Here is a 10139-nt window from a genome sequence, read left to right on the forward strand (position 1 = left end):
ATTCATGATATCAAAAAGTGCCCATAAAATACAATCGAGAAATGAAGACTACGATTTAAATACAATTGATCTTAGCTAGCTATCTGTTCACAATCTTCTTGCCCATTAGTAGTTTTGCAAAAAAGTAATATATATATATATATATATATATATATATATATATATATATATATATACTAATGGCGCACCGGGTAATAGTGCGCCATTACTAGTTTAAACTAGTAATGGCGCACTGTGAAATGATGCGCCATTAGTAGTTTTGCAAGAAAAAAGAATAAATTTTTTTACAGTAATGGCGCACTGTCTGCTTGGTGCGCCATTACTACTTAGAACTAGTAATGGCGCACTTCGACCTGATGCACCATTAGTATGTATGGAAAAATGAAAAAAATAATAATTTAATACTAGTGGTGCACCTTGTTTCTGGTGCGCCATTAGTGTCTTCCACACTAATGGTGCATCACCAACCGGTGCGCCATTAGTATATAGTAGTGGCGCACTGCTTCCATGGTGCGCCATTAGTATCAATCCTATCTATATCCCTTTTCCTAGTAGTGTGCTCGTCGGCCATGCGGGGAGGACGAACGAGCTCCTCGTCGGACATGCAGGGAGCACAGACGAGCTGCTCATCGGCGTCCGTCCCACACGCCCCATCACTCTGCTAACCGCCGCGCCCCCGTCCATCCTCTCCTCGGTGCCCGTCCTCGCTCCGCCATCGCCGAATCTGGATGAGATCGGGATAATCCGCTGCATCTCGCGCAGCTGCTCGTCAGCCATGCGGGGAGGACGAACGAGCTGCTCGTCGGACATGCAGGGAGCACAGACGAGCTGCTCATCGGCGTCCGTCCCACAGCCCCGCTGAAGACGGTGCCCAGCCCCCTTGACAGCGCACTCCTCCTACTTGCCACCCGGTGTACCTCCCCTACTCGCCGGCCCCTGGATCCCACTCCCCCTACCATAATATTCTGATTTCGAGGCAAACATAGTGTTTGATGAAATTTGACTATAGAATTGTTGCTACATCGTCAATTCAGGGTGTGTAGAAGATGTTATCCTGGGTCTGTAGAGGATGTGGTGCATGGCTGCTTGTGTGTATACATATATGTTAATTGGTGGCTAGTGTGTGTGTGTGCAGGGTGCAAATAGCGACAGCGAGTAGGCGACAACTATACTACGTTGAGAAGCGATACAGGGGCATGAAGCAAGCGAGCAGGTGCGCAGCAACCTGCTACTGCACTAATAGTAGCCTTGACGGAGCACCGGGGCCGGCTCGACAGGGCATGCCGCCCACCGGTAGACACCTGGTTGTGTGAGACAGAGATGAACCTCACGTCGTCGCCTCTGCAGCCTGGACAAAGCTCCGCCGGTGCTGGGGATGAACCCAGCGTCTGTGATGGTGATGGCGCTATCCATCTACTTTCTCCACTGGCTATAAGGGAGTAACGATCACATCGTGGATGTGTTTTTCTTCAAAGATGTGGCCCTGTCATTGTTGGCTGTCGAATTTGCGATGTAATCCGTCCCTATGTAAGTGTATTAACCACTTCGCCCTCCCGCACAATGAGCAGAACAGAGCAGCGGCTGCAATTTACCCATTGATTTCTTGGGGTGATTCAAACCTAGGAAGCCTGCTACTTGTGCAAGCAACAGGGTAACAAGTTTCAGTTTTCTTACTGATGCACCTCAATTTTGCAAGGTAAGAACAATGTCAGTTTACTTTATGTTGCTTTTCTAATTTCTACATATTCCTCAAGCAAATCTAATTATCTAGGTAGTACGAAAAGCAGGCAAATTACGTAACTATTTGGGTGTACTCATGCTCTGCTATGTCAGATTGAGGAGAAAGAATTATTTTATTCACCATCCTATTTTTTATCTATAATGATGATCACTGTTTCCATCTTGTGATCTTCTTTGCTCCAGTTGTGCGAATACTTTGTTTACACTTTAGTGGTACTGAAATTTTCCTGCTACCATGAGTCATGGTAGTAGGCTGCTGCGGCAAAAAGCTGGTAAGCCCCCTAAGGGAAGAAAATTGAAAAAACTCTCATCGTGCTTACCATGTTTCATCTTAAAATTTTGGCTTGAATTTTTTTTCTGTATGACCTATATCTCTATGTGGTTACTTTCTCCAAACATGCTTTAGTTGCACCATTGGTCAAGTGGCTTGAACACAACTCACATGAGTCATCGCCAAATGGCCCTTTTCTGAAATTCATTCTCTTATGCACTGAGAGAGGAGTTACTCCATGACAGTCTATATACATACAGATGCAAGCAATTAAGAAACTCATGCAGATGATGACTGGAGAATTTTTCACGAATTTTCCAACCTAAATTTGCTACAGAGGTTGGGAAAAGAGGAGTCCAGGCTCTGATGAACACATGTTCTTTCGTAGGTGACTAACAGTTGGCACCTCTATCTTTACATTACATCAGGCCAGCGCTACAAAGCCCATGTATGCCTCTGCCTGCCTGCTCAATGGACGATCTGATCACAAAAAAGTGGATAAAAATACTCATCTGTTGTCAAAAATACATGTTTGTTATCTTAGGAACGAGTATAGCTATCACCATAGTACAAGCAAATATTTCAATTTTTTCATGAAGCAAACTTATGTTATGATTATCACATTTTGATCTTGGAGTAATGATTGACAAAAGTAGATGGTTACTGTAGTCTGTACCAGTCCAGTATTTCTAATTACAAGTTTGAGCTCCATAGGGATAATCTGATTAGTGTGTCAGAAGCTTGCTGTTTCTAATTGTGCAAATTCTGTGGTTATTTTTGTTGGGGAACGTAGTAATTTCAAAAAATTTCCTACGCACACGTAAGATCATGGTGATGCATAGCAACAAGAGGGGAGAGTGTTGTCTACGTACCCTCGTAGACCGAAGCGGAAGCGTTGACGCAACGTAGAGGAAGTAGTCGTACGTCTTCCCGATCCGACCGATCCAAGCACCGTTACTCCGGCACCTCCGAGTTCTTGGCACATGTTCAGCTCGATGACGATCCCCGGACTCCGATCCAGCAAAGTGTCGGGGAAGAGTTCCGTCAGCACGACGGCGTGGTGACGATCTTGATGCACTACAGCAGCAGGGCTTCGCCTAAACTCCGCTACAGTATTATCGAGGAATATGGTGGCTGGGGGCACCGCACATGGCTAAGGAATAGATCACGTGGATCAACTTGTGTGTTCTAGGGTGCCTCTACCTCGGTATATAAAGGACCAAAGGGGGGAGGCTGGCCGGCCACAAGGGGTGCGCCAGGAGAGTCCTACTCCCTCTGGGAGTAGGATTCCCCCCCCCCCCAATCCTAGTTGGAATAGGATTCGCGGAGGGGGAAAAGAGAGAGAGGGGGCCGGCCACCTCTCCTAGTCCTAATAGGACTAGGGGAAGGGGGAGGCGCACAGCCCATGTAGGGATGCCTCTTCTCTTTTCCACTAAGGCCCATCATGGCCCATTTAGCTCTCGGGGGGTTCCGGTAACCTTCCCGGTACTCCGGTAAAATCCCGATTTCACCCGGAACACTTCCGATATCCAAACATAGGCTTCCAATATATCAATCTTTATGTCTCGACCATTTCGAGACTCCTCGTCATGTCCGTGATCACATCCGGGACTCCGAACAACCTTCGGTACATCAAAATGCATAAACTCATAATATAACTGTCATCGTAACCTTAAGCGTGCGGACCCTACGGGTTCGAGAACAATGTAGACATGACCGAGACACGTCTCCGGTCAATAACCAATAGCGGGACCTGGATGCCCATATTGGCTCCTACATATTCTATGAAGATCTTTATCGGTCAGACCGCATAACAACATACGTTGTTCCCTTTGTCATCGGTATGTTACTTGCCCGAGATTCGATCGTCGGTATCCAATACCTAGTTCAATCTCGTTACCGGCAAGTCTCTTTACTTGTTCTGTAATACATCATCTCGCAACTAACTCATTAGTTGCAATGCTTGCAAGGCTTATGTGATGTGCATTACCGAGAGGGCCCAGAGATACCTCTCCGACAATCGGAGTGAAAAATCCTAATCTCGAAATACGCCAACCCAACATCTACCTTTGGAGACACCTGTAATGCTCCTTTATAATCACCCAGTTACGTTGTGACGTTTGGTAGCACCCAAAGTGTTCCTCCGGCAAACGGGAGTTGCATAATCTCATAGTCATAGGAACATGTATATGTCATGAAGAAAGCAATAGCAACATACTAAATGATCGGGTGCTAAGCTAATAGAGTGGGTCATGTCAATCAGATCATTCAACTAATGATGTGACCTCGTTAATCAAATAACAACACTTTGTTCATGGTTAGGAAACATAACCATCTTTGATTAACGAGCTAGTCAAGTAGAGGCATACTAGTGACACTCTGTTTGTCTATGTATTCACACATGTATTATGTTTCCGGTTAATACAATTCTAGCATGAATAATAAACATTTATCATGAAATAAGGAAATAAATAATAACTTTATTATTGCCTCTAGGGCATATTTCCTTTAGTCTCCCACTTGCACTAGAGTCAATAATCTAGTTCACATCGCCATATGATTTAACAGCAATAGTTCACATCACCATGTGATTAACACCCATAGTCCACATCGATATGTGACCAACACCCAAAGGGTTTACTAGAGTCAGTAATCTAGTTCACATCGCTATGTGATTAACACCCAAAGAGTACTAAGGTGTGATCATGTTTTGCTTGTGAGATAATTTTAGTCACCGGGTCTGTTATATTCAGATCCGTAAGTATTTTGCAAATATTTATGTCAACAATGCTCTGCACGGAGCTACTCTAGCTAATTGCTCCCACTTTCAATATGTATCTAGATTGAGACTTAGATTCATCTAGATTAGTGTCAAAACTTGCATCGACGTAACCCTTTACGACGAACCTTTTGTCACTTCCATAATCGAGAAACATATCCTTATTCCACTAAGGATAATTTTGACCGTTGTCCAGTGATCTACTCCTAGATCACTATTGTACTCCCTTGCCAAACTCAGTGGTAGGGTATACAATAGATCTGGTACACAGCATGGCATACTTTATAAAACCAATGGCTGAGGCATAGGGAATGACTTTCATTCTCTTTCTATCTTCTGCCGTGGTCGGGATTTGAGTCTTACTTAATTTCACACCTTGTAACACAGGCAAGAACTCTTTCTTTGACTGTTCCATTTTGAACTACTTCAAAATCTTGTCAAGGTATGTACTCATTGAAAAAAACTTATCAAGCGTCTTGATCTATCTCTATAGATCTTGACGCTCAATATGTAAGCAGCTTCACAGAGGTCTTTCTTTGAAAAAACTCCTTTCAAACACTCCTTTATGCTTTGCAGAATAATTCTACATTATTTCCGATCAACAATATGTCATTCACATATACTTATCAGAAATGTTGTACTGCTCCCACTCACTTTCTTGTAAATACAGGCTTCACCGCAAGTCTGTATAAAACTATGCTTTGATCAACTTATCAAAGCGTATATTCCAACTCCGAGATGCTTGTACCAGTCCATAGATGGATTGCTGGAGCTTGCATATTTTGTTAACACCTTTAGGATTGACAAAACCTTCTGGTTGCATCATATACAACTCTTCTTTAAATCCATTAAGGAATGTAGTTTTGTTTATCCATTTGCCAGATTTCATAAAAATGCGGAAATTGCTAACATGATTCGGACAGACTTAAGCATAGATACGAGTGAGAAACTCTCATCGTAGTCAACACCTTGAACTTTGTCAAAAACCTTTTTCGACAAGTCTAGCTTTGTAGATAGTAACACTACTATCAACGTCCGTCTTCCTCTTGAAGATCCATTTATTTTCTATGGCTTGCCGGTCATCGGGCAAGTCAACCAAAGTCCACACTTTGTTCTCATACATGGATCCTATCTCAGATTTCATGGCCTCAAACCATTTCGCGGAATCTGGGCTCATCATCGCTTCCTCATAGTTCGCAAGTTCGTCATGGTCTAGTAACATGACTTCCAGAACATGATTACCGTACCACTTTGGTGCGGATCTCACTCTGGTTTACCTACGAGATTCGGTATTAACTTGATCTGAAGTTACATGATCATCATCATTAGTCTTCCTCACTAATTGGTGTAGTGGTCACAGGAACAGATTTCTTGTGATGAACTACTTTTCAATAAGGGAGAAGGTACAATTACCTTATCAAGTTCTACTTTCCTCCCACTCACTTCTTTCAAGAGAAACTCCTTCTCTAGAAAGGATCCATTCTTAGCAACGAATGTCTTGCCTTCGGATCTGTGATTGAAGGTGTACCCAATAGTCTCCTTTGGGTATCCTATGAAGACATATTTCTCCAATTTGGGTTTGAGCTTATCAGGATGAAACTTTTTCATATAAGCATCACAATCCCAAACTTTAAGAAACGACAACTTTGGTTTCTTGCCAAACCACAGCTCAGATTGTGTCGTCTCAACGGACTTAGATGGTGCCCTTTTAAATGTGAATGCAGCTGTCTTTAATGCATAACCCCAAAAACGATAGTGGTAGATTGGTAAGAGACATCATAGATTGTACTATATCCAATAAAGTACGGTTATGACGTTCAGACGCACCATTATGCTGTGGTGTTCCAGGTGGCATGAGTTTGTGAAACTATTCCACATTGTTTTAGTTGAAGACCAAAACTCGTAACTCAAATATTTGTCTCCGCGATCAGATAGTAGAAACTTTATTTTCTTGTCACGATGATTTTCCACTTCACTCTGAAATTCTTTGAACTTTTCAAATGTTTCAGACTTATGTTTCATCAAGTAGATATACCCATATCTGCTCAAATCATCTGTGAAGGTCAGAAAATAATGATACCTGCTGCAAGCCCTAATATTCATTGGACCACATACATCAGTATGTATGATTTCCAACAAATCTGTTGCTTGCTTCATTGTTCCGGAGAACGGCGTTTTAGTCATCTTGCCCACAAGGCATGGTTCGCAAGCATCAAGTGATTCATAATCAAGTGATTCCAAAAGCCCATCAGCATGGAGTTTCTTCATGCGCTTTACACCAATATGACCTAAACGGCAGTGCCACAAATAAGTTGCACTATCATTATTAACTTTGCATCTTTTGGTTTCAATATTATGAATATGTGTATCACTACGATCGAGATCCAACGAACTTGTTTCATTGGGTGCATGACCATCGAAGGTTTTATTCATGTAAACAAAACAACAATTATTCTCTGACTTTAATGAATAACCATATTGCAATAAACATGATCAAATCATATTCATGCTCAACGCAAAAACCAAATAACACTTATTTAGGTTCAACACTAATTCCAAAAGTATAGGGGAGTGTGCGATGATGATCATATCAATATTGGAACTACTTCCAGCACACATCGTCACTTCACCCTTGACTAGTCTCTGTTTATTCTGCAACTCCTGTTTCGAGTTACTACTCTTAGCAACTGAACTAGTATCAAATACTGAGGGGTTGATATAAACACTAGTAAAGTACACATCAATAACATGTATATCAAATATACTTATGTTCACTTTGCCATCCTTCTTATCTACCAATCACTTGGGGTAGTTCCGCTTCCAGTGACCAGTCCCTTTGCAGTAGAAACACTTAGTCTCAGGCTTAGGACCAGACTTGGGCTTCTTCACTTGAGCAGCAACTTGCTTGCTGTTCTTCTTGAAGTTATCCTTCTTCCCTCTGCCCTTTTCTTGAAACTAGTGGTCTTGTCTACCATCAACACTTGATGTTTTTCTCGATTTCTACCTTCGTCAATTTCCGCATTACGAAGAGCTTGGGAATCGTTTCCGTTATCCCTTGCATATCATAGTTCATCACAAAGTTCTACTAACTTGGTGATGGTGACTAGAGAATTCTGTCAATCACTATCTTATCTGGAAGATTAACTCCCACTTGATTCAAGCGATTGTAGTACTCAGACAATCTGAGCACATGCTCACTAGTTGAGCGATTCTCCTCCATCTTTTAGCTATAGAACTTGTTGGAGACTTCATACCTCTCAACTCGGGTATTTGCTTGAAATATTAACTTCAACTCCTGGAACATCTCATATGCTCCATGACGTTCAAAACGTCTTTGAAGTCCTGATTCTAAGCCATTAAGCATGGTGCACTAAACTATCAAGTAGTCATCATATTGAGCTAGCCAAACGTTCATAACGTCTGCATCTGCTCCTACAATAGGTCCGTCACCTAGCGGTGCATCAAGGACATAATTCTTCTGTGCAGCAATGAGGATAAACCTCAGATCACGGATCCAATCCGCATCATTGCTACTAACATCTTTCAACACAATTTTCTCTAGGAACATATCAAAATAAACACACGGAAGCAACAACGCGAGCTATTGATCTACAACATAATTTGCAAAATACTACCAGGACTAAGTTCATGATAAATTTAAGTTCAATTAATCATATTACTTTAGAACTCCCACTTAGATAGACATCCCTCTAATCCTCTAAGTGATTACGTGATCCAAATCAACTAAACCATGTCCGATCATCACGTGAGATGAAGTAGTTTCATTGGTGAACATCGCTATGTTGATCATATCTGCTATATGATTCACGCTCGACCTTTCGGTCTCCCTGTTCCGAGGCCATATCTGTATATGCTTGGCTCGTCAAGTATAACCTGAGTATTCTGCGTGTGCAACTGTTTTGCACCCGTTGTATTTGAACGTAGAGCCTATCACACCCGATCATCACGTGGTGTCTCAGCACGAAGAACTTTCGTAACGGTGCATACTCAGGGAGAACACTTCTTGATAATTAGTGAGAGATCATCTTATAATGCTACCGTCAATCAAAGCAAGATAAGATGCTTAAAAGATAAACATCACATGCAATCAAAATATGTGACATGATATGGCCATCATCATCTCGTGCCTTCGATCTCCATCTCCAAAGCATCGTCATGATTTCCATCGTCACCGGCATGACACCATGATCTCCATCATCTTGATCTATATCAATGTGTCGTCACATAGTCGTCTCACCAATTATTGCTCTTGCAACTATTGCTATCGCATAGCGATAAAGTAAAGCAATTATTCGATGCTTGCATCTTATGCAATAGAGAGACAACCATAAGGATTTTGCCAGTTGCCGATAACTTCAACAAAACATGATCATCTCATACAACAACTTGTATCTCATCACGTCTTGACCATATCACATCACAACATGCCCTGCAAAAACAAGTTAGACGTCCTCTACTTTGTTGTTGCAAGTTTTACGTGGCTGCTACTGGGCTTAGCAAGAACCGTTCTTACCTATGCATCAAAACCACAACGATAGTTTGTCAAGTTGGTGTTGTTTTAACCTTCGCAAGGACCGGGCGTAGCCACACTCGGTTCAACTAAAGTTGGAGAAACTGACACACGCCAACCACCTGTGTGCAAAGCACGTCGGTAGAACCAGTCTCGCGTAAGCGTACGCGTAATGTCGGTCCGGGCCGCTTCATCCAACAATACCGCCGAACCAAAGTATGACATGCTGGTAAGCAGTATGACTTATATCGCCCACAACTCACTTGTGTTCTACTCGTGCATATAACATCAACACATAAAACCTAGGCTCGGATGCCACTGTTGGGGAACGTAGTAATTTCAAAAAAATTCCTACGCACACGCAAGATCATGGTGATGCATAGCAACGAGAGGGGAGAGTGTTGTCTACGTACCCTCGTAGACCGAAGCGGAAGCGTTGACGCAACATAGAGGAAGTAGTCGTATGTCTTCCCGATCCGACCGATCCAAGCACCATTACTCCGGCACCTCCGAGTTCTTGGCACACGTTCAGCTCGATGACGATCCCCGGACTCCGATCCAGCAAAGTGTCGGGGAAGAGTTCCGTCAGCACGACGGCGTGGTGACGATCTTGATGCACTACAGCAGCAGGGCTTCGCCTAAACTCCGCTACAGTATTATCGAGGAATATGGTGGCTGGGGGCACCGCACACGGCTAAGGAATAGATCACGTGGATCAACTTGTGTGTTCTAGGGTGCCTCTACCTCAGTATATAAAGGACCAAAGGGGGGAGGCTGGCCGGCCACAAGGGGTGCGCCAGGAGAGTCCTACTCCCTCT

This window comes from Triticum dicoccoides, chromosome 4A (assembly GCF_002162155.2).
Source record: "Triticum dicoccoides isolate Atlit2015 ecotype Zavitan chromosome 4A, WEW_v2.0, whole genome shotgun sequence".
Taxonomy (NCBI): Eukaryota; Viridiplantae; Streptophyta; class Magnoliopsida; order Poales; family Poaceae; genus Triticum; species Triticum dicoccoides.